At 40.0% G+C, this 20742-nt stretch overlaps 1 non-coding gene and 1 pseudogene across 1 annotated transcript; both read right to left on the bottom strand.

Annotated features, from left to right (window-relative positions):
• Positions 1-5413: 5413 nt before the first annotated feature.
• LOC125154585 (60S ribosomal protein L32-like) lies at positions 5414-6012 on the bottom strand (annotated as a pseudogene).
• Positions 5893-6032, bottom strand: LOC125161398 (small nucleolar RNA SNORA7). The gene has a single exon (XR_007150601.1). It is a non-coding gene; the product is annotated as a small nucleolar RNA SNORA7 (small nucleolar RNA).
• Positions 6033-20742: the final 14710 nt, after the last annotated feature.

The raw sequence follows: 20742 nt of genomic DNA, 5'->3' as shown, positions 1-20742 counted from the left end.
CAATTTCTTGAAAACTTGGAAGCAATTTTCTCAGTTTGGGAGAAAGAATGTGTAAATCTTAAAATTTCCATGTAACCTGGCAGCTTTTTAGCACATCCCGGTGGTGTTTGCTGAAAACTCTGTACACCCTGCAGCTCAGCTCTTGGCTGGGAGACAGTCTTCCCTTCATCTATTCACACCAAAGGAGGACAGCAGTGACAAGGAACTGAAGTCTAAGAGAGGTGGTCCTGTACAAATGTGGAAGAATCAGGAAAGCCTGAAGTTTCCTGCCTTTCCAGCCAGTCCAGCCCAGGAGAATAGAACCTTCCATTAATCTTGTTCAAGTGACTGGGCTTGCCACCTTTGGTGGTCATGAAATGACCACCTCTTCATCCCTCTTCCTGTCTAGATTCTGGCTCTTTTTAGGTATCTTGGGTCAGTAACTTGGGAACAAAGGTTTAACACTCTAGAAACCCATAAAGCAGATAGTTCTGTATCATGTCTTATCCATTTCCCTTTGCTCAGCAACAAAGAGCCCAGAGGACCAGGAGAAGTAAGAGGAAATGGAAAAATAAAGTTATCTAATTCTAGAGACTCCTGGGTGGCTCAGTCGGTTAAGCGTCCGACTTCAGCTCAGGTCATGTTCTCGGGTCCATGAGTTCGAGCCCCGGGTCGGGCTCTGTCCTGACAGCTCAGAACCTGGAGCCTGTTTCAGATTCTGTGTCTCCCTCTCTCTCTGACTCTCCCCCGTTCATGCCGTGTCTCTCTCTGTCCCAAAAATAAACATTAAAAAATTTTTGTTTAAAAAGTTCTCTAATTCTAGACTCCTCCTTTTTGGAAGGCCTCAGAGTTCCTTCCCTTTCATAGATTTATGCTGGAAGCTTATATTTTTAAAGAATTCTTCAAACATTTCCAGACACATGCTAGTCCTCTACTGTGGGCATCTTTCTTTGGGGTCTTTCATGGTCCCTGATGAGCTCATTGTGTATGGAGCAAAGTGAAGATAGGGGACAGAGGTGAGGATTGAGACACAGCTGGGAGCAGTTGGAGGAAACACTGTGGTTTGTTTTGTCACAGGAACAATCTCTGGGATTAGGGGAGGGGATCATTTCTGACTCAGTTACCCAATCCTGGTAGAGAGAGGGTTTTGGAGCAGAATATCTCAGAGGTAGAGATAGCTTCATGTCCCTCCAAAATTAGAAAGAAATAAGTTCCAGGGCCCTTTTTACAATGATATGGAAGCCACTTGTGTGTTTTTGAGCTGGAAGTCTGTGAAAAAATGGAGAAGTCAAAACTTTCTGGCTTTGGAATGAGAGCTACAGCATGCAGTTAAAGTATAGCTCCAGAGGAAGGATGAGAAAGAAGAGAGGACTTCTATCCGCCGGTTACGATTCTAAGCCACAGGGTCACATGAACACACACACACACACACACACACAGCACCACACATAGTCATACACACAGTCACATACACACACACAGTCACATACACAGTCACACAGCCACACATATACACAATCACACATGCATTCATACACATACACACATACACACACAGGGAGCTGGGTCACTCTGTGCGGGAAGAAGGGAGGTTCCCTTTCTCATGTATTGGCATGTGCTTGGCATTTTCATATGGTTGTGTCTCTGTCTCACAAAACCCCTTATGTAATACCTACTATTAAACCAATGTTACAAGTTAATTTGACAGAGGTAGTAAGTGGCCAGACTAAATCAATGTCTAGGTGTCTTGACTTGCAAAAGCCATCCCCTTCTCATTGTACTGTGCTGCCCCTCACAATTTAAAATTATGGTTTAATCTTTGTGGCCAACGTCTGCTCCAGGAATTCCGGACTAATATCTAACCTGGTAGCTCAGTTAAGTACAGGAGAATGAGTAAGCATTGCCTGCTGGGTTTTCTGAAGGGATGGAAAGGAGGAAGAGTGGTTTGTGAGTCTCTTAAGGCCACTTGACAGGGCTTCTTAGCACATCCTCTTAACCTTTCCAGGTACCCTTTGTGACAGAGTCTGCTTCTATAGGAAAAGTCAACAGGATCTGCCCAATGGCACATGTCATGACTACATTGCCAGGACAGGAGGTGGGCTGTTCTTCCTGGTTTTATAGCCTAAATAATGTCCTTGTATCAGAGGTCAATTTAATCGACCTGTCTTCACTTGCTTGCCATATCAACAACTTCACTCACATGAAACAATGGTTGCTGACTTCTCTTTTGCCAGCCTGGCACTGTCCTTATCCAAGTCCTGCCCTCTCACTCTCAATCCTCTCTTCTGCTTTGTGGTATCTGCAAAGATTGGACGCCAGATACTTTCCCTGGTTAAGTCTTGGAGCTCTGGTTCTATTGGCAAATGGTTGCTGATACCGTCCTCCTCCCTCTGCATCCCGCACTGCCCCCCCCCCCCCCCCCCCAACAAACTAGGAGCTTCGTCCATCTGGCTTGTACTCACTTTACCTATAAATTTCTGCTACCCAGCCCTGGACACATTTTCAGAGAACTTAAGGAAATAATCAAGATGAGACCTATGGCATTTCTGCCCACTTTCTTCATCCCACCACTTTGGGTGAGACCAACTTACCCTGGCTGCCTAAAACTTTCCATTTTAGCACTGAAAGTCTTTTAAGCTAGGAAACCTCTCAGTTCTTGACAAGTCAGGATGGTGACTACCCATATTCCTCTTCTTCCAGATCATCAGCTTCTGGATTAGCATGTCCTTCAGGTCTTGGGATAATTTAAGGGGACTCTATTACACTGGGAACAGGGCCAAGCAAGTACTAAAGTAATCCATTCCAGAGTGCTCTCTTTCTTTGAGATACTGTGCTTTAAATCTCCATTAGAATCTTTGCTATTGGAGACTTTCAGCTCAAGATGGCAAAATTGACCCACTTGTTTGCTTTCTTCTCTCTGTGAAATAAATCAGTGAAACAAAAACAAAAACAACAAATACACCATATCAAAAAGAGAGGGATCGCTTTGTTATAAGACGCTTCTCCTCTTTTTTTTTCTTCAAATTTTTGTTTAAATTCTAGTTAGTTAACATATAGTGTAATATTGTTTCAGGAGTAGAATTTAGTGATTCATCAGTTAACATACAACTCACAGTGTTCAACACAAGTCCCCTCCTTAATACCCATCGCCCATTTAGCCCATTCCCCACCCACCTCACTCCACTTATTAGAATACGAGCTCAGAGATGCACATTACATTATACTTTGAGATCCTGGAGGTCAAGTTCTGTGCTATATTCTCCTTTCTATCTCCAGTTTCTGGCACAGAGTAGAACTCAAAATTCTTTATGAAATAGATGACTATGATTGGAAAATCTGAGAGAACAAAAGGAGCTCTAACATTGAAAACTTTGAGACCTGAATCATCACAATTTGAGACCTGAATCATAATTTCTTACGCTCAGCACTGGTCGGGCCACCTGTGAAGAGTCGTGCTGAATTCTGAGAACTGATTCTCTCCACTCCAGCCTGGACCTCAGGTAAACTGTAGGCCACCAGTTGTAGAAGGTGGAAAGTAGGAGACACAGAGTGGGTCCTAACTTCAGGCAGCCTGTCCCAAACTACACAATTCACCCAGGCTCTGGAGAAAAAGAGAGGTTATCTTAGGATATTGTCCAAGTCCAACTCCTGGAATTACTTTGGCTGTGTCCCAGCTCTAGCCTGCAGGCATAGACATGTGACTGATGCCTGCTCAGGTAAACTTCCTTGATCTCTGGGAGACCTTGGAGGGGGGTGAAAGGAGAGGATAGGGCAGCTTGCCTGTAAGTACTGTAGCAGTCGCCAGTTCTCGGAAGCAGTGGGTTGGATGAAATGACCTTTGGCAAACAGAGCAATATGAGGAGAAGGGTGAAAGGGAGAAAGGTGTGTTGAACTAGTGTTCTCAGCCCTCCGTGGTGACCGCTGTTTCTGTAGTGGCAGGGATGAGAATTTGAGAAAAAAACTCTCGTCATCAGAATGTCTAAGCCTTGCTTCCTGCCTTCACTGTGTGGGTTTACATTTGGGCTCCCCTTCTTCCACTAGGTACGGAGAAGAGCAGTGAGATTGGCTAGCTCATCTCCTTAAGGAAGTACACTTCCTTTTCCACTGGCAAAGGCATCATATCCCTGGAGGTATAGGGTGATATCTAAGGAGACGAGAAAGGAGGGGAAGTAGGTAGTTTTAGCTGCTCGCCATATTCTCTTTGGATGTAAATATCTGCAGGTATTGATAATGAGTCATAGGTATCAGAAGGGGAATGATGTGCAAGTTACATGTGCGTGTGACCTCACATGTTAGCCAAGCGCTGGTGACCACGGTCTGTCTGGAATTACTTTGCACATGTGTCTCTGTGTTGGTATTTCCAATATAAGTCAGTGTCTTTCTGTGGGTCTGTGAGCTCCAGTATATGGGTGCCAAACACGTACATTCCCAGAACTGTGTGTACACTGCTTTGCCTTATTTTCCTATTATAACCTTGGAAGTCCAAGCCCGGGGTAAATATCTAACTGCTGGCATAGGCCAGAAAGCCTTGGGCTACATCACTTATGACATTGGGCTCATTCTGCAGTGTTGTTTTTGGATGATTCAGGAGACATGAATCTTTGGGACGGAAAATTAACCTTGTGACTGCTGGTCAAGGAATAGGCCAGGCAGGACTGAGTCACTGCACCAGCTATTGAAGAAGGAACTGTTTTTCTAAACTCCTGAGGGATGTACCCCAAGAAACATACCCTTATAGTATATTCCAAACAGGCAGATGATTTAGATGGAGAAATGACTACCTGTATCTGTGTGTTTTTTTTTTTTTAACTATCTGTATCTTTAATGTTATGACCATTTTAGGGGCTGGGACAAAGCAAGATAGGAGATGTCCCCTCACTGAACATTGGAGGAACTGACTCTGAACAAAAAAAAGGGGAATACACTTGGAAGTGCGGTGTTGTAAAAGAAGGGTACTATTTGTTAAAGTCAGCTGCATCAGGATCACTGCATACACGATATACCAGTGTCACCACCCGTTCATAGAATCCAGGGATTCCAGTGAGAATGTAGCTTATTATACACCGTCTTACTTTCTCCATGAGCTCATTCCCTGTTATGTATATTCTCATTCTGGAATTCTGCAATTCTGAAGGGAGAGATATAGGTATGTGGGAATAAGCTACTTCCTTCCTTTGAGCCAATACCGTCTGTTTTTGTCAATATAGGCCTAAAATATGGAGGATTAGCTGAGTGTTGTCAGAGAGCATCTGTGCAAGTAGCTGATGCTGATGACAAAAGCTGGAAGGATGCCATCAGTCATAGGCTCAGGAAGCCACTCATCAATTCTCCCAACAGTGCACTAAGAGCAAGTCTTCATGGTTTTTTGTTTGTTTGTTTTTTGTAGTTTTATGGTTTTATTAACACAAATGTGATGTGCACATAAGCTGTCTGTCTATTCATTTTCTTTGCTGTGCAGCCTGGCATTGGGATACGTGACTCTGATAGCCAGCTGAGCTTCTCGTTCCACTATGGCTTTACGGTTCTCGGAGGAGACATTGTAAGCAATCTCTTCACAGTAAGATTCGTTGCACATCAGCAGCACCTCAAGCTCCTTGACTTGTGGACTAGAAACTTCTGAGAGCCACTGGGCAGCATGTGTTTTGTTTTCTTGTTGCTCCCATAACCCATGTTGGGCATCAGGATCTGGCCCTTGAATCTTCTGCGCATCCTATCATCAATGCCTCTGTGTTTCTGCCAGTTGCACTTAATTTTGACATACTGGTCTGACTGGTGCCAGATGAACTTCTTTGTCCTCTTTTTAATGATCTTGGGCTTCACCAGAGGTCTGAGGGCATCCATTATGCCTTCAAGAAAGAAGCAGAGATGGTGTCATTGAGTCCTAGAAGGAAGCTTTCCTGCTCAGGCCTTGAACATTGTTGCAGACTGTCTTCCAATCTCCAGCTGCTGAGCAAATTGGGAGTAGAATGGGTACCTCTGCAAGGCTCGCTTTCTCTCCCATTTCCGAAGATGGCAGAATATTAACCACTCCCCAGACACGATCCTGGGAGAAGTCTTCATGGTTTTTGACGTGTGTGCACAATAAAATCACCTGGGAAGCCTCACCCAATCAATTATATTGGAATTTCTGGGGATGGGTTCTTGGCATCAGAATTTTAAAATATGTCTTAGAAGTGGTTGTAATATGCAGCCAAGGTTGCAGAATACCTAAATTCTGGAACCCCTCAGTTCAGAAACATGAAACCAGAATATTCAACCAGGCACCTGACATTGAAAGAGGAATCACAAGGGAGACTGTTTCCTTTGTCCATGTGAGATGCGGGGTTAACTGCACACCATGTGACACTTTTACAGTGTTCAGTAGACATGTCTAAAAACTAATCAGCTAGGCTGATTAGATATTCTGTCTCAGGGACTTGAAGGGGGACACAAAAGCTGTGGTGGATGCCTGACCTGAAAGTTCAGGGTACGTTGGGGCGTGGGATCATTATGGTCACAGATTTGTCAGGTAGGGCAGACTTGGAGGAAGTTGGTCAGGAGAGGGAAGAGAATGAAAGAGCAGCTGGAGAAACAGAAGGACGACACAGGGGACACAAGCAGGGGAGGATGGCCAGTCCCCACGGATACCTTGACTCCTTAGCTTGCTGAAACAGTTGCAGTGCAATCTGAGAGAACCGTAAGTAGAACTCTGATTTAGAATTTTAAGTGAGAAGGATGCGGTTTCCTCTCAAGTCTTCAAGCCTGGCGTATACCTGTCTTGAGTGCACTTGCTTTTTCTCTCTGTCACTCAAACACCTAATCCTTTCTCAAGAACAGTTTGGATGTCATTCCTACTTGGCCTCCCAGAACACGCTACAATGCATACTCTGCTCCCTTAAATGAGATTTTGCTCATATCTTTATTTATTCCTTTCCATGCTGAATTATCATTTTCTACTTCCTTGTCTCCTCTACTAGATTTTGAGCTCTTTGAGGCTAGAGGTTGTATGTGACTTACATTTTTCATCAGTGTCTAATGCAGTTTTTGGCACATAACAGTTGTGAATAGAAGCTTGAATTAATTGAATACACTCTTAAAGATCAGATGGGCCTGAGTTTGTGGAACTTTCTGCTTCCTCATACACTCAGAAAAGGGTTAGTATACATAAAAATCTTTCTAGAATTCTAGATTGTAAACTTCCAAGGAATTTGTCCAGTAAATTCTTATGTAAAATATCTAATAAATAAAATAAAATAAAATAAAATAAAATAAAATAAAATAAAATATCTACTAAAAACCCTTAGCAGGAAATTCTCCCCTTCGGTCTTTAAACATCAAGCCTTCACAGAAAATTTAAGAGAACTAAGACATAAGAATAAGATTAGTTTGTAAACTGAACCTATTTTGTTATTTAATGGTACTATGCCTGTACAAATGAATTATCCGAATAATTACAATGAGCCATTTAGCTTAGCTGCCCCCAAGATAGGATTTTGAAATGCAAACTTAACTGCTGTTATAGTGACGCCTTGATTTGAATTTCATCTGCTGTTGTGTAAATACTTAACACCTGCAATCAAAAGGGAACCATATTTTGCCTACCTTCCTGAGCCAATTACATGAGGCCTGTGGCTATATATGGAGCTCCATGGACATCCTATAAACCTCATATTATAGAAGGATTTTTTGTGTGCGACTCCTGATCTATGACTTTGGATGCATTCAATAAGGAGTAATGGACTCTGTGCTACAATCCATCACTGGCTGGTCAGACAAATGTGAACCGAGAGCATTAAAAAAAAATTTAAGCTTTTTCTGCTATTAGCAAAATATGTCCTTTATTCCCATTGCTCACTCCCATTCTCCTCACATTCCCTACCAGCAAGCAGTCCCTCTGATTTCCTCAGTGTCTATTTTCTGCATGTGTTCTTGGAAAACACATAATGATGATTTGTATGCAGATGCTTTTATGTTTTCTTAAAAAAAATTTTATTTTGAGATAGCAGTAGCTTTACGTGAATTTGTATAAAATAGTGCAGAAAGATTCCATGTACCCTTAACCCAGTTTCCTCCAATGGTAACATCTTAAAGAAACTAGTACATATCACAACCAGAATATTGACATTCATAGTTAGAATAGGGAACATTTCCATTAGCAGTTGTGTAATCACATGGCACCTGAAGTCAAGATGGAACTATATTTTGCATATCTACCTAGCCAATTATGGGTTTCTTACGACTCTATCTGGAATTCCATGGGCATTGTATGAAATTCAAATCGATGTTCACATTAAAGTTCAACCAGGATATTGACTTAGACAGTTAAGATACAGAACATTCCTATCCCCACAAGCATCCCTCATGCTGCTTTTGCTTAGTCATACCTACTTCCATCCTCTCCACCCCTTCTTTAAACCCCTGGCAAACCCTAATCTGTTCTCCATTTCTGTAGTTTTTTATCATTTCAAAAACGTTATAAAAGTGGAAGAATCATGTAGCATATAACCTTTGGGGATTTGGGGATTAGCTTTTTTTTTTTTTTTTTTTTTTTTTTGCATTCGACATAATTCTCTGGAGATTCATGCATGTTGTGTGTATTGGTAGATTTTTTTTTTTAATTGCGGAGTAGTCTTCCACAGTGTTGATAGATTACCATTTGTTTAACAGTTTACTCTGAAAGACATCTGGGTTTCCAATTTTTAGCTACTTTAAATACAGTTACTGTAAACATTTGTGTACAGGCCTTTGTGTGAACATCTCTTCATTTCGCTAGGATAATACCTAGGAGTGTAACTGCTGAGCCCCATAGTAGTTGCATGTTTCCTTTTTAAAGAAACTGCTAAACTGTTTTCCAAGTGGCTTCATCATTTTACCTTCCCACCAGCAATGTATGAGTGATGCATCTTCTCCACATCCTCACCGGTATTTAGTGTTGTTACTATTTTAACTTTAGACATTCTGATAGGTAAATCTATGAGATTTTATATCCCATTGTGGTTCTATTTTTCCAGTAGCTAATTTTGTTGAAAATCTTTTCATGTGCTTTTTTTTTTTGCCATGTTTATATCCTTTTTTGATTGAATACCTCTTTATGCTTTTTGCCTATTTTCTAACAGGACTGTTTATGGTTTTAATGTTGAGATTTGCTAGTACTTTATATATTCTGGAGAATAGCCTTTTCAGATATGTAGTTTGCAAATATTTTCTCTTTGTCCCTGTCTTGACTTTTCATCCTCTTAATAGAGTCTTACAAAGTAAAAATTTTACGTTTTGGTCAAATCCAACTTATCAGCTTATCAACTTTTCCTTTTATGGATTTTGACTTAGTGTCTAGTTTAAGGGCTCTTTTTGCCTAGCCCTAGCTCTTAAAGATTATCTCCTCTGCTTTTTAAAAATATATTTTATAGTTTCATGTTTTACATTTAAGTCTATGATACATTTTGAATGAATTTTTGTATAAGGCGTGAGACTTAAGTCATGGTTACTTGTGTTTGTTTGTTTGTGGCTGTCCAATTGTTTGCTCCAACACCAGATACTTGAAAAAGCTCTCTTTTCTTCATGAAATCACTTTGTATCTTTGTAAAACATCAGGTGGGCATATTTGCATGGATTTATTTCTGGCTTCTGGGTTCTGTTTTACTGATCTGTGTGTCTACCACAATGCCAATATCACATAGGCTTTTTTTTTAATACTACATAGTGTTGATTTCTATAGTATCTAATAAGTCTTGAAATTGGGTAGATCCATTGTTTGAGCTGAAATTGGGTAGATCCACCCAAAATTGTTTGAGCTATTCTAATTCCTTTGCTTTCCCATGTAAATTTTAGAATAATATTGTTGATATCTATAAAAAGAGAAAAGAGTTGCTGGAAATTTGACAGGATTTGTGTTAAATCTGTATATCAATTTAGAAAGAATTGACATCTTTGCTGTGTTGAGACTTTCCACCATGACTACGGCATGTCTTTCTGTTTTTTTAGATCTGATTATTTTCATCAGTGTTGTGTAGTTTTCAGCATACAAGTCCTGTAAATATCTTATCTTGTTAGGTTTACACCTATATATTTTACTTTTTAAAGAAATTATACATGCACAATTTCATTGATTCCTTCCTGATATACATGACTTTTATTGCCTTTTTATATTGGTTTATAACTTCTAATGTTGAATAAGTGATGATGAGAGCAGACATCCTTGCCTTGTTCCCAACCTTAGGGACAAAGCATTCAGACTTTCACCAGTAAATATAATGTTAGCTGTAGGATTTTTCTGTGGCTTCTCTTTATCAAGTTGGGGTAGTTTTATTCTATTTCTATTTTTCTGACAGTTTTTTTTAAAATTATAAATGAATGTTGAATTGGTCAGATGTTTTTTTCTACACTGTTTGGTATGACAATGTGATTTTTCATCTTTTGCTTGTGATGGGCTACATTGATTTTTGAATACTGAATCTCCTTGGTATCACTGGAATAATCCTCACTTGGTCATGGTGATAATTCTTTTTACATATTGCTGAATTGTTTGTTAATATTTATTAAGGATTTCTGTGTGTATATTCAAAGACATATTAGTGTGTAGTTTCCTTTTTTGCATTATCTTTATCTGGTTGTGGTATTAGGGTAATATTAGCTTCATAGAATGCATTAAGACAAATTCCCTTTCCAGATAGAAAGGAAGAGGTTATGTAGAACTGACATTAATTCTTCTCTAAATATTTGGTAGAATTATCCAGTTAAAGTATCTTGGCCTGAAGATTTCTTTTTAGAGAGTTTTAAAATTATGATTTTACCTTTCTTGATAGTAATGGGGTATTCAAAATACCTTTTTGTATGGGATGGCTTGTGCTAGTTTGTGTCTTTTGAGGAAGTGGTTTCTTTTGTATAAGCTGTCAAATTTATGCGTGCAGAGTTGTTCCTAGTACTTTCTTATTATCCTTTTATGTTTTCAGTGTCTATAGTAATATCTCTTCTTTCATTCCTAATGTTGGTAGTTTATATCTTCTCTTTTTCTCTCTCTTATCTGTATTGTTAGAAGTCTGCCAGTTTTACTGATGTTTTTCAAAGAACTAGACCTTTGTTTCATTGGGTTTTTTTCCGTGTTGTTTTTCTGCTTTCAATTTTATCAATTTCTGTTCTTAGGTTATTATTTTCTTCCTTCTTTTGCTTTCAGTTTATTTTACTTTTTTTCTTTTCTGTGTTCTTGAATTGGGAGCTTAGATTTTCGATTTAAGACTTTTCCTCTTACCTAACATATTCATTTTTAATGTTATAAAAATTTTCCTCTCAACACTGCCTTAGCTGTGTGTCTCATATCTGGTTTTTTTTTTCTGTTTCTATTAGCATCTCTGGAGGGTTTGAAAAAATAAGAGTATATTTAGAGATACAGTTAACACCATGTCCATCTACAGCAGATGCTTCTGATAGCTGTCCTCTGGTATTTGTCCTGAAGTAGTAACACAGAATTATCTGCTTAGAAAGGTATATCTTCTTTATGAGAAGGCTAAGTATGAAGATACGTGAGATATATAATCTAGGTGATGCTGTAATAACAAACATCATAAAAATGTAAGTGGGAAAACATACCAAAAGTTTCTCACCTGTGTAAAGTTCACTGTAAGCCCAGGGCAGCTATCTTCTCTCTGGCCGTGGCTCAACATTTTAGGCACCTTTAATGTGCGTCTCCATCCAGTTACATGCCTCCGTAGTCAATGTGGGGAAGAGCAGACATGGAGTCTTTCAAATGCTTCTGCTACAATTGACTCATGACATTTCTATTCATATGTGACTGGCCAAAGCTAGTCATATTATCATGCCCAAATTCAAGGGTGGGAGAAGAGTGTGTGCATGTGTATGTATGTGAGAGAGAAAGAAGGTGTGTGTGTGAGAGAGACAGAGAGACAGAGAATTCTAATATGCATCTTGTTAGGCAATTGTATACATATTACAGTGCATATCACTTTTTTAATGTTTATTTTATTTTGAGAAAGAGAGAGAGAAAGCATGCAGGTGAGCGGCAGAGACAGAGGGAGAGAGAGAATCCCATGGGATTCGACACGGGGCTTGAACCAATGAACTGTGAGATAATGACCTAAGCTGAAACCAAGAGTCAGATGCTTAACTGACTGAGCCACCCAGGCACCCCAGTGCATATTACTTTTAACTTATACAACTTCTTTGTGAATATTTATTGCCTTCAATTGTACAAAATAAGGAGTAGAATTTCAAAGTAATAAATGTTAAAGTCAGAATTTGAACTCGCTTAAGGCTATCTGACTTCAACATTCATGCTTTCTTTTTAACATATACAGTGATAAGCAGCCTATAATGCTAAATCCAACATCTCTATTAATTCTGCTTTGTTTGAACATTTGGAATAGTCTAGGATGATGAGAAAACAATACAAATAAATCACCCTGGATGGAGGCAGTTGAATATTACAGAAGAGTTCAGTTTAACAAATTTATAGTTGGCCCCTTCTGTGCCATCAGGCACCAGGAAAGCTCATAGTCTAAAAGACATGTAAACTAATAGATACACTTAGTATGTGATACGATAGAAATTTGCAGAGTGCCATAGAAATACTCCAGTATTCATCTAATAACAATTGATGGGAGAAGAGTCCAGGTAGGCTTTTTGGAAAAGATGATGTCTGAATGAAGTCTTTTAGACCTCGGTTATCTCTGCTATTTTGGGGCTGATATCACTGATTATCTCCTGCTCTACTACTCCTTTTCCCTGTAACCGATCGCTCTCCTGAAAAGTCCCCTTCACTCATTGAAGACTTTGGCGTCCAGCTGAGAATTATCTCTTTCACCCTTGCTTATGTCGTCCGTCATTCCAGGTAACTTCTATGTCTGCGTCAATAATCCATTAAACATCTTGGCCTCTCTTGATCGCAACTCTGTTTACTTCTACCTAAACTCCCCTCCAATGACTTGCTTCCTCTGTTGTCATTAAGTATTCAGAAAGGTGGATATTCAACTTATAGATTCAAGTCTATAGAATTTACCATTCTAATCCTGCTGCCAGTTAGCTGGCCATTCGGATCCTGTCCTCTTCTACCTTTTTTTTTTGAACCCCCAATTTATTATTCTAAACAGGTACCTGTGGGGCAGAAGGACAGAGGGGTTTATGAGGAAGGCTGAAGCTTGAGGGTGTGGCCCCTACAGAAGCATACATTTATTTAGAGACTGCAAGCAAGAAAGATGAGGGAGTTGATGAGGAATTTAATCTGTGAACTGTAGGGGCTGTGGTAGTTTCGATTTCAGTTCTTTTTTTTTAACGTTTATTTATTTTGGGGCGGGGGGAGGAGAAGAAAGAGGGAGACAGAGGATCTGAAGCAGGTTCCGTGCTGTGAGCACAGAGCCCAATGTGGGGCTCAAACTCATGAACCATGAGATCATGACCTGAGCTGAAATAAAGAGTTGACAGCTTAACTGACTGAGCTATCCAGGCGCCCCTCAGTTTCACTTCTTTACACTATAATCTTCTGAGTTGCTTACCTAGTCCAACCTTAAATGGTTTTTGCTCTGGCTAGTTAAAATGGCAAAGGAATGTATAATAAATTATCAAAGAATGAGCAATAATAAACAGGCAGCACAAATTGTGTTTTTAAAATTTAGACCACACCTCCCTAGAGAAGAATGGGGTGAAGTTCCCCATACTGTCTCAGCTGCTAAGTGAACCTAGAACTGAACTGAAAGCATATTCTATTTAAAAGTTTTTTTTTAATGGTTATTTATTTTTGAGAGACAGAGAGACAGAGCATGAGTTGGGGAGGAGCAGAAAGAGAGGGAAACACAGAATCTGAAGCAGGCACCACGCTCTGAGTTGTCAGTGCAGAGCCTGATGCGGGGCTTGAACTCACAAACCATGAGATCATGACCTGAACTGAAGTTGGATGCTTAACTGACTGAGCCACCCAGGCACCCCTATTTTTAATATGACATTTGTAATTAAACAAAACTGAAGAATAATCATTGAATCTAGGAAAAAAGTTTTCCATGTTGAAAGCTGATGCTTTGAAAAGAGTAGATAATGAGGGCAGAGATGGGAAATTTCCTGGTTCTCTGCAGGCATCTTCTGCACATGTCCAAGGGGCTAGGGGATAAGTCCTCAGGTTCTTTGTCATTTCTAATTGGAATCAACACCTGGGGCACCTGGGTGTCTCAGTCGATTAAACATCGAACTTTGGCTCAGGTCATGATCTCACAGTCTGTGGGTTCAAGCCCCTTGTCGGGATCTGTGCTGACATCTCAGAGCCTGGAGCCTGCTTCAGATTCTGTGTCTCCCTCTCTCTAACCCTTCCCTGCTCATGCTGTGTGTCTCTCTCTCTCTCTGTCTCAAAAATAAATAAACATTAAAAAAAATTTTTTTTTAAACCAATGATTTTCCAAAACGGTAACTGTCATTTTCTTTGGGAAGATGTATAACATCATATTTACTTCTATCTTCTGGTATCAGAAAAAGCACAAGTTATTTCTAAAAGAAATTTTCTTTTTTCTTGTTAACATGTTAACTACCATCAGTCGTAGACATCTTGGTCTTGACTTTGGTGGTTTTAGACAAATAGAAAGGGGATAGAGAAGAGAAGTGCTATCAGAACTCAGAAGCTTGGGGTAAAAGACTCACATGTGAGTGTGACAAAAAATGCCTAAATTCTGTAAGTGGTGAGAGAGGAGGTAGGGAGGTGGGAGGCAATGGTTCACACATAGCTCCTCTGTGCAAGGAGAAAATAGGTGGCTGGAAAGGTAACTGTCAGATAATTTTTTATTTCCACTCCTACATGAGGAGGGTGGATGTGTTAGGGAGATAGAGTATCAATAGGCCCTTTATATTTATAAGACATTTGTGAATTTTGCTCACAATCATGGTCTTCTTATCCATAGCTTGTACTTTTATGGTTTGAACCTAAATATCCTGAACTAAAGCTGCTATTGCCTTCAATTCCTGAACTTCCCATTTATTTCTAAGTGTATTTCCTACATAATGTTCAATTATTTGCTAGGAAGCTACAGTCAGACACAGAGAATTTTGCTGTGATAAGTGTTTAGCACCCTTTTGGGAAAGGGTGCTACAGCAATTTTGCTGCAAGGCTGTAATATATGGTGATAATGATGCTTCACTCCTTTAGAAATGGTACCAGGGGCCGATCCCTGAGAGCAGAGTGCAGAGCTGCCGAGGCCTGCCTCTTTAGGAGGTTCTATGGATTGCTTGGGATGAGTAAATGTTTAATGAGCACTTTATTCTCATTACAGGGTAATGTTGGAGATCTAAGAACAACAGCATACCAACTCCTTTGTTAATTCTCATCGATTTATAATTTCCTTCTAATTGTATTTTCTTCTTTCTTCCCAGTCTATATTAAAGTGAGTTTGACTTGGGCAGCTGGGTGACTCAGTCAATTAAGCATCCAACTCTTGACTTTGGCTCAGGTCATGACCTCACAGTTCATGGGATTGAGCCCTGTGTTGGGCTCTATGCTGAGAGAGTGGCGCCTGCTTGGGATTCTCTCTCTCTTCCTTTTCTCTCTGCCCCTCTCCTGCTCGCACATGCTCTCTGTATCTCTCTTTCTCAAAATAAATAAATTAAATAAACAAACAAAAAAAGAACTCCTGTGGTTTGCCTCCATCTCTGTTTTTATTTTATTTTTCCTTCCTTTCCCCTATGTTCATGTGTTGTGTTTCTCAAATTCCACATGAGTGAAATCATATGATATCTGTCTTTCTCTGAGTTATTTCACTTAGCATAATACACTCTAGTTCCATCCATGTTGTTGCAAATGGCAAGATTTTATTCTTTTTCATACCGAGTAGTATTCCATCATATAAATATACCACATCTTCTTTATCCATTCATCAGCCAATGGACATTTGGGCTCTTTCCATCATTTGGCTATTGTTGATAGTGCTGCTATAAACATTGGGGTGCATGTGCTCCTTTGAATCAGCATTTTTGTATCCTTCGGATAAATACCTAATAGTACAAAGTTCCATATTTCAGACCATTTTAGCCCTCAGAGTTCATAATCAGTACTTGGTTTGTACAGATCCTAAGTTGTCTAACTTTTGTATTCATGGAGACTTTGAGAGTGGTCTGTATTCCTATCAAGAATTATATCAGGCCAGAATGATGTGTAGGCCTCAGCAAAGATAATATTTCAAATGGTGGGAGAGAAACAGAGGAAAGAAAAGGAAAATTTGTATGTAGATCACTTTGGATGATTAAGCTTTTTATCTTCAAAACACATCAAGTTCTTTACAATGAAAGGGAATTAGAAGTCTTGCCTATTTGCCTTCATAATTTGATTCTATTTTAACATCAAACTTCAATAGTCCTAATGTCTTAACAATAATTGTTACATCAGTTGAGAATTACTGTCATGGAAGCTAATGGAAAAAGGAAATCCAAGTGGATGATAAAACAAACTGTTATTGGATCACATCGTGCAATCAAGATAATCTAATAAATAGTTTCTGAAACACTGAAAAAAAAATGAACTCCTTAAAAAAAAATAAAGTGGGCTTGATTCCTGTGGAATCTAAGTCCTAAATGCTAAATGGAAGATCAAAATGAAATGATATTAGCAGTTAGGATTTTATGATAATGGAGAGAGACTGGTGAGTTGTTTTATGTGTGGTCGGATGTGAGGTGTGGGAAGACGGGGTGCAGCATTCCTGGGGGGAGCAAATGACTAAGTAGCAGGTCCAAGGAGAGAGAGGCTGTCAGGATACAAAGGGTAACTAATTTTCTTGAATAACAAGAAAGATTCTGCTGGTGTGTGGAATGGGAGCATGGGTGAGGGATGTTATTGAATCAGGGGGTGTTAAAGAGGCAGGTATAACAGAGCTTCTGCCACTGTGAGGTTTGTGAATTTGATCAGGGGCTAATATGGAACCTAAATCAGTTTTGAGATGGTGATGCTGCTGTGTTACTTGGGGTCAAACCAACCATTGTAGGTGAAAGATTTAGGGTCCAAAGGGGAAGTTAGTATCGTGTGTGTGTGAGTGTGTGAGTGTGTGTGTGTGTGTGTGTGTGTGTGTACACACACACAGATGCACAGATGGAAGAGTGGTCATTGGGCGAGACTATTATTTCAGAAGGGGGGAATATAAAAAGGTATGTTCCATCTCAGAGAAGATCATTACTTCCAGTTACTTCTTTAGGCTCTAAATCCTCCAGAATGTAGAGTAATTAGCACCATGAGAATCAGAGCATAAAAACTGCACCCATTCATGCGCCTATCTCCACCATCCCCGGCTCTCTGAAATTCCTGAGGTAGCATTACCATGACGTTCACCTGACTACCAAGTATTCCCCTCAAAGGAGGCCAGAGATTGACCAAACCATACCCAAATAGCCCTAAATCCAAGATTCTCTTCCAGGCAAATTTTTCACCCTATTGGCTTGGGATATTTTCTATCGCCTATACAATAGAAAGGGGAAAGACATCAGAAGGGCGATTTTCTTTTCCTAAAACAATGTCCTGCAATTCTCCATTTCTCTTCTCTACAGGTTATCCAACCATCTACCAACCCCCAGGAAGTGCAACAAACTCAAAATCTGCTCACAGGGAAAACAGCAGAAGGAAAATATAGGAAGAGTTTACATACAGGTGGGATAAATTACAGGTGCCTCCTGTTTACTAAGTACAAGCTTGCAGAGGTAGACAGTCCCTGGTGGACTCTCCCGATTTCATTCTCCCTTTAGCAGCTCTGGGGTCATTCATTTTTCTGGTTAGGACATCTCACCCTCACACTCAGAAGAGTTGCTTTACCTGTTCATGTATTCTCTCTATTGCTTTCACTCTTTGCCCAGCCGTCACCTCCTCCGAAATCAATGAGAAAAAAAGTGTTTCCCGCCAGAGCTGCAAATACATCCATGAGCTCTGCCCTGAGATGTTTCCTCAGACTTTTGAGCAGTGTCTCATCAGATTCTGGGCACTCTGAGCAGTTATATATGTTCTGTTTTCCAAGTACCCTATCTGAGTCACCACCACCAGAATCTCTCTGGTGGGTTTTCTCCATTTCTTCTACCATTCCAGGTTTTGGTGTTTTTGGATGATTAGCACAGTACATCCACTTCACTCAGCTCTTTCAGTGTTCTTTGTGATGACTTTCTAAATCCAATTCCTTTAAACACAGTCTCCAAGCCCCCAGTGTCTCCACCTTACCTCAATCTGTCTCTACCACTATTCCCTTGGTCTCAGAAGGGTCACTGACAGCTTCTAAATACAAATATGTTATAAAACTGCTTATAAGTGATTTGGAAATTCAAAACCCTTCTCCATTTTTGCTACACTTTATCATTTGAACATTAAAGTTTTGTTGGTGGTGCCTGTCACCATATTTAACATGAACTTAACCAGGTATTTGCAACTCCATCGCAGAATAAACTTACTTTCCCCACAGATTGGGGAAAAGGATGAGAAGTCTAGAAAAAGAGAGCAACAGATATCTCACAGAAACATGACTGTCATACCTCCTTTATTTTTTAAAAATTATTTGTTTAAGTAATCTCTACCCCCAAAGTGGGCCCCCAATTCACAACCCCCAAGATCAAGAGTCTCATGCTCCTCTGACTGAGCCAGTCAGGCACCCCTGTCATATTTCCTTTAAATTCTACCTTCATATCCTTTCTTTCAGAGCTTAGAGACTTGTACATGGGACTTTATCCTGGGATCAGTCTTTGAGATAGATGTACTGTATATTTTTTCCCAAAAAATTCTTGTGTAAATTCACTATGCAAATAGAAGTTCACCAAGCTTGGGATATTTGCCTTACAGATAAATGGGGAACATATTCTGTAAAACAGATCTTTGGATGGGAAGATCTATATCAGGTGATGGGGAGTTAAAAGAGCAAAAAGGATGAAGAGGGGACCGAGAGAAGAGAAACAAAATAGAAAAAGGAAAAGAGGATGGAGAATGAAGAAGAAAAGGCAAGGAGCATGGGAAGCCTGGCAGGGAATTCTGATTATCAACAGTACACCCCAATGTAGGATTCCTAGTGAAAAATCAGTGAGTGCATTATTACCTGCAATCCAAAGCCATGTCATTGTATGTGTATAGAATGTGATATCTAGGTGCAACCGTTCTGTATCTTCTGGATATATGTAAAACTTAATAATGGAAAAATTGGAAGTTCCTCTTTGATTCTGCCAAGAAAGTCCAAAGAGATCTGGAATAAGAGAACTGTATCAACGAGGAAGAATTTGAGAAAAGTTGGAGAAAGAGAAAATGTTAAGTCTCTAGTAGCTGTTAAATACCAGGATTGAAAAGCTACACTGGAGAACACCTGACTGGCTTAGTGGGTAGGGTATGTGCCTCTTGTTCTCAGGGTCATCAGTTTAGGCTTCATGTTGGGTGTAGAGTTTACTTAAAAAAAAAGAAAGAAAGAAAAAGAAAACCTACTCTGTTCTTCTGATGAAATGGAGGAGGACATCCATAAATGACTTCTCAGTGGTTATCCCCAATTCTTAGGGTGGGGTTGAGGGTGGTCTACAGTCTGGTTGGGGTGTAGCAAGCATAGAGAAACCTTCCCATGGGCATATATCATGATCTTGCCTTCGCTTCCTGCACTGTATGTCCTCTTAACATCATGGCCTTAACAGCATCATGTCTACACATTTCCTTCTTAAAAATGTTATTAGAGGGGCGCCTGGGTGGCTCAGTCGGTTAAGTGTCCAACTTTGGCCTAGGTCATGATCTCGTGGTTCACGAGTTCGAGCCCCGTGTCGGGCTCTGTGCTGACAGCTTGGAGCCTGCTTCCGATTCTGTGTCTCCCTCTCTCTCTGACCCTACCCCCATTCACACTGTCTCTCTCTGTCTCAAAAATAAATAAACGTTAAAAAAAATGTTATTAGATTCCCCTTTTGTTGCGTGGGTTTGGGGAAGTGTACTCTCCTGCTTCTCCTTAGTTATGCTCCTGATTTCTAATCCCTGGAAAGGTAAGAAGTATGTGGGACATTCTTTTCAAAAGCTGCAACCTGGGCCACAGTGTTTCTTATTGTTGGGCTCCATCTGCATAGCAGTTAATTCAAATAATAGAAGTTAATAAACTGCTCTGATGACAGAAGAACTTTAGCTGAATATGAAGAGATCTGGGGACAAAGAGTAAGCTTAGCTTAGCCATTGAATCCAATTAGACTTGCCTCAGAATTCAGTGGTTAAAGCTTTTGTGATTCCAACCACTCTCATCTGCCATCTTCCCAAGACTGACACTATCCCTCATTCAGCTCTCTGTTGAGTTTTCTTCTCCCTGACAACCTACATCACTCTTTCCCCTTATTTGGTTTTATTTTCTTTTCACCTCTTATCATTACTTTAAATTTATTATATATTTGGTTACTTATTACCTGTGACCTTCATTATATTGTTAGCTCCATGCAGGGAAGAATTTGTCTTGTTCACTGCTCTGTGTTTGGTACCTAAAATAGCACCTGGTACATGGTTGACATTTGATAACTCTTTATTAAAGGAAGAAAAGCACCTGGCTACTCTTTACCAAGGTTATAGGAGATCCTTTTTTTACTTAATGTGTCCTTTGATTCCAGATTTAAAAACATATACACATACAGTATGATTTTATTTTATTTATTTTTTTAGAGCATGCGCACGAGAGGGTGGGAGTGGAGAGGGGCAGAGGGAGAGAAAGACTCTTAAGCAGCCTCCAAACTCAGTGCAGAGCTCCACACAGGGCCTGATCCCACAATCCTGGGATCATGACCTGAACCTAAATCAAGAGTCAGATGCTTAACTGACTGAGGCACCCAGGCATACCCCTC

This window comes from Prionailurus viverrinus, chromosome A2 (assembly GCF_022837055.1).
Source record: "Prionailurus viverrinus isolate Anna chromosome A2, UM_Priviv_1.0, whole genome shotgun sequence".
Lineage (NCBI taxonomy): Eukaryota > Metazoa > Chordata > Mammalia > Carnivora > Felidae > Prionailurus > Prionailurus viverrinus.
The sequence above is the reverse complement of the archived record's forward strand: the minus strand, read 5'-3'. Positions and strand labels throughout refer to the sequence as shown.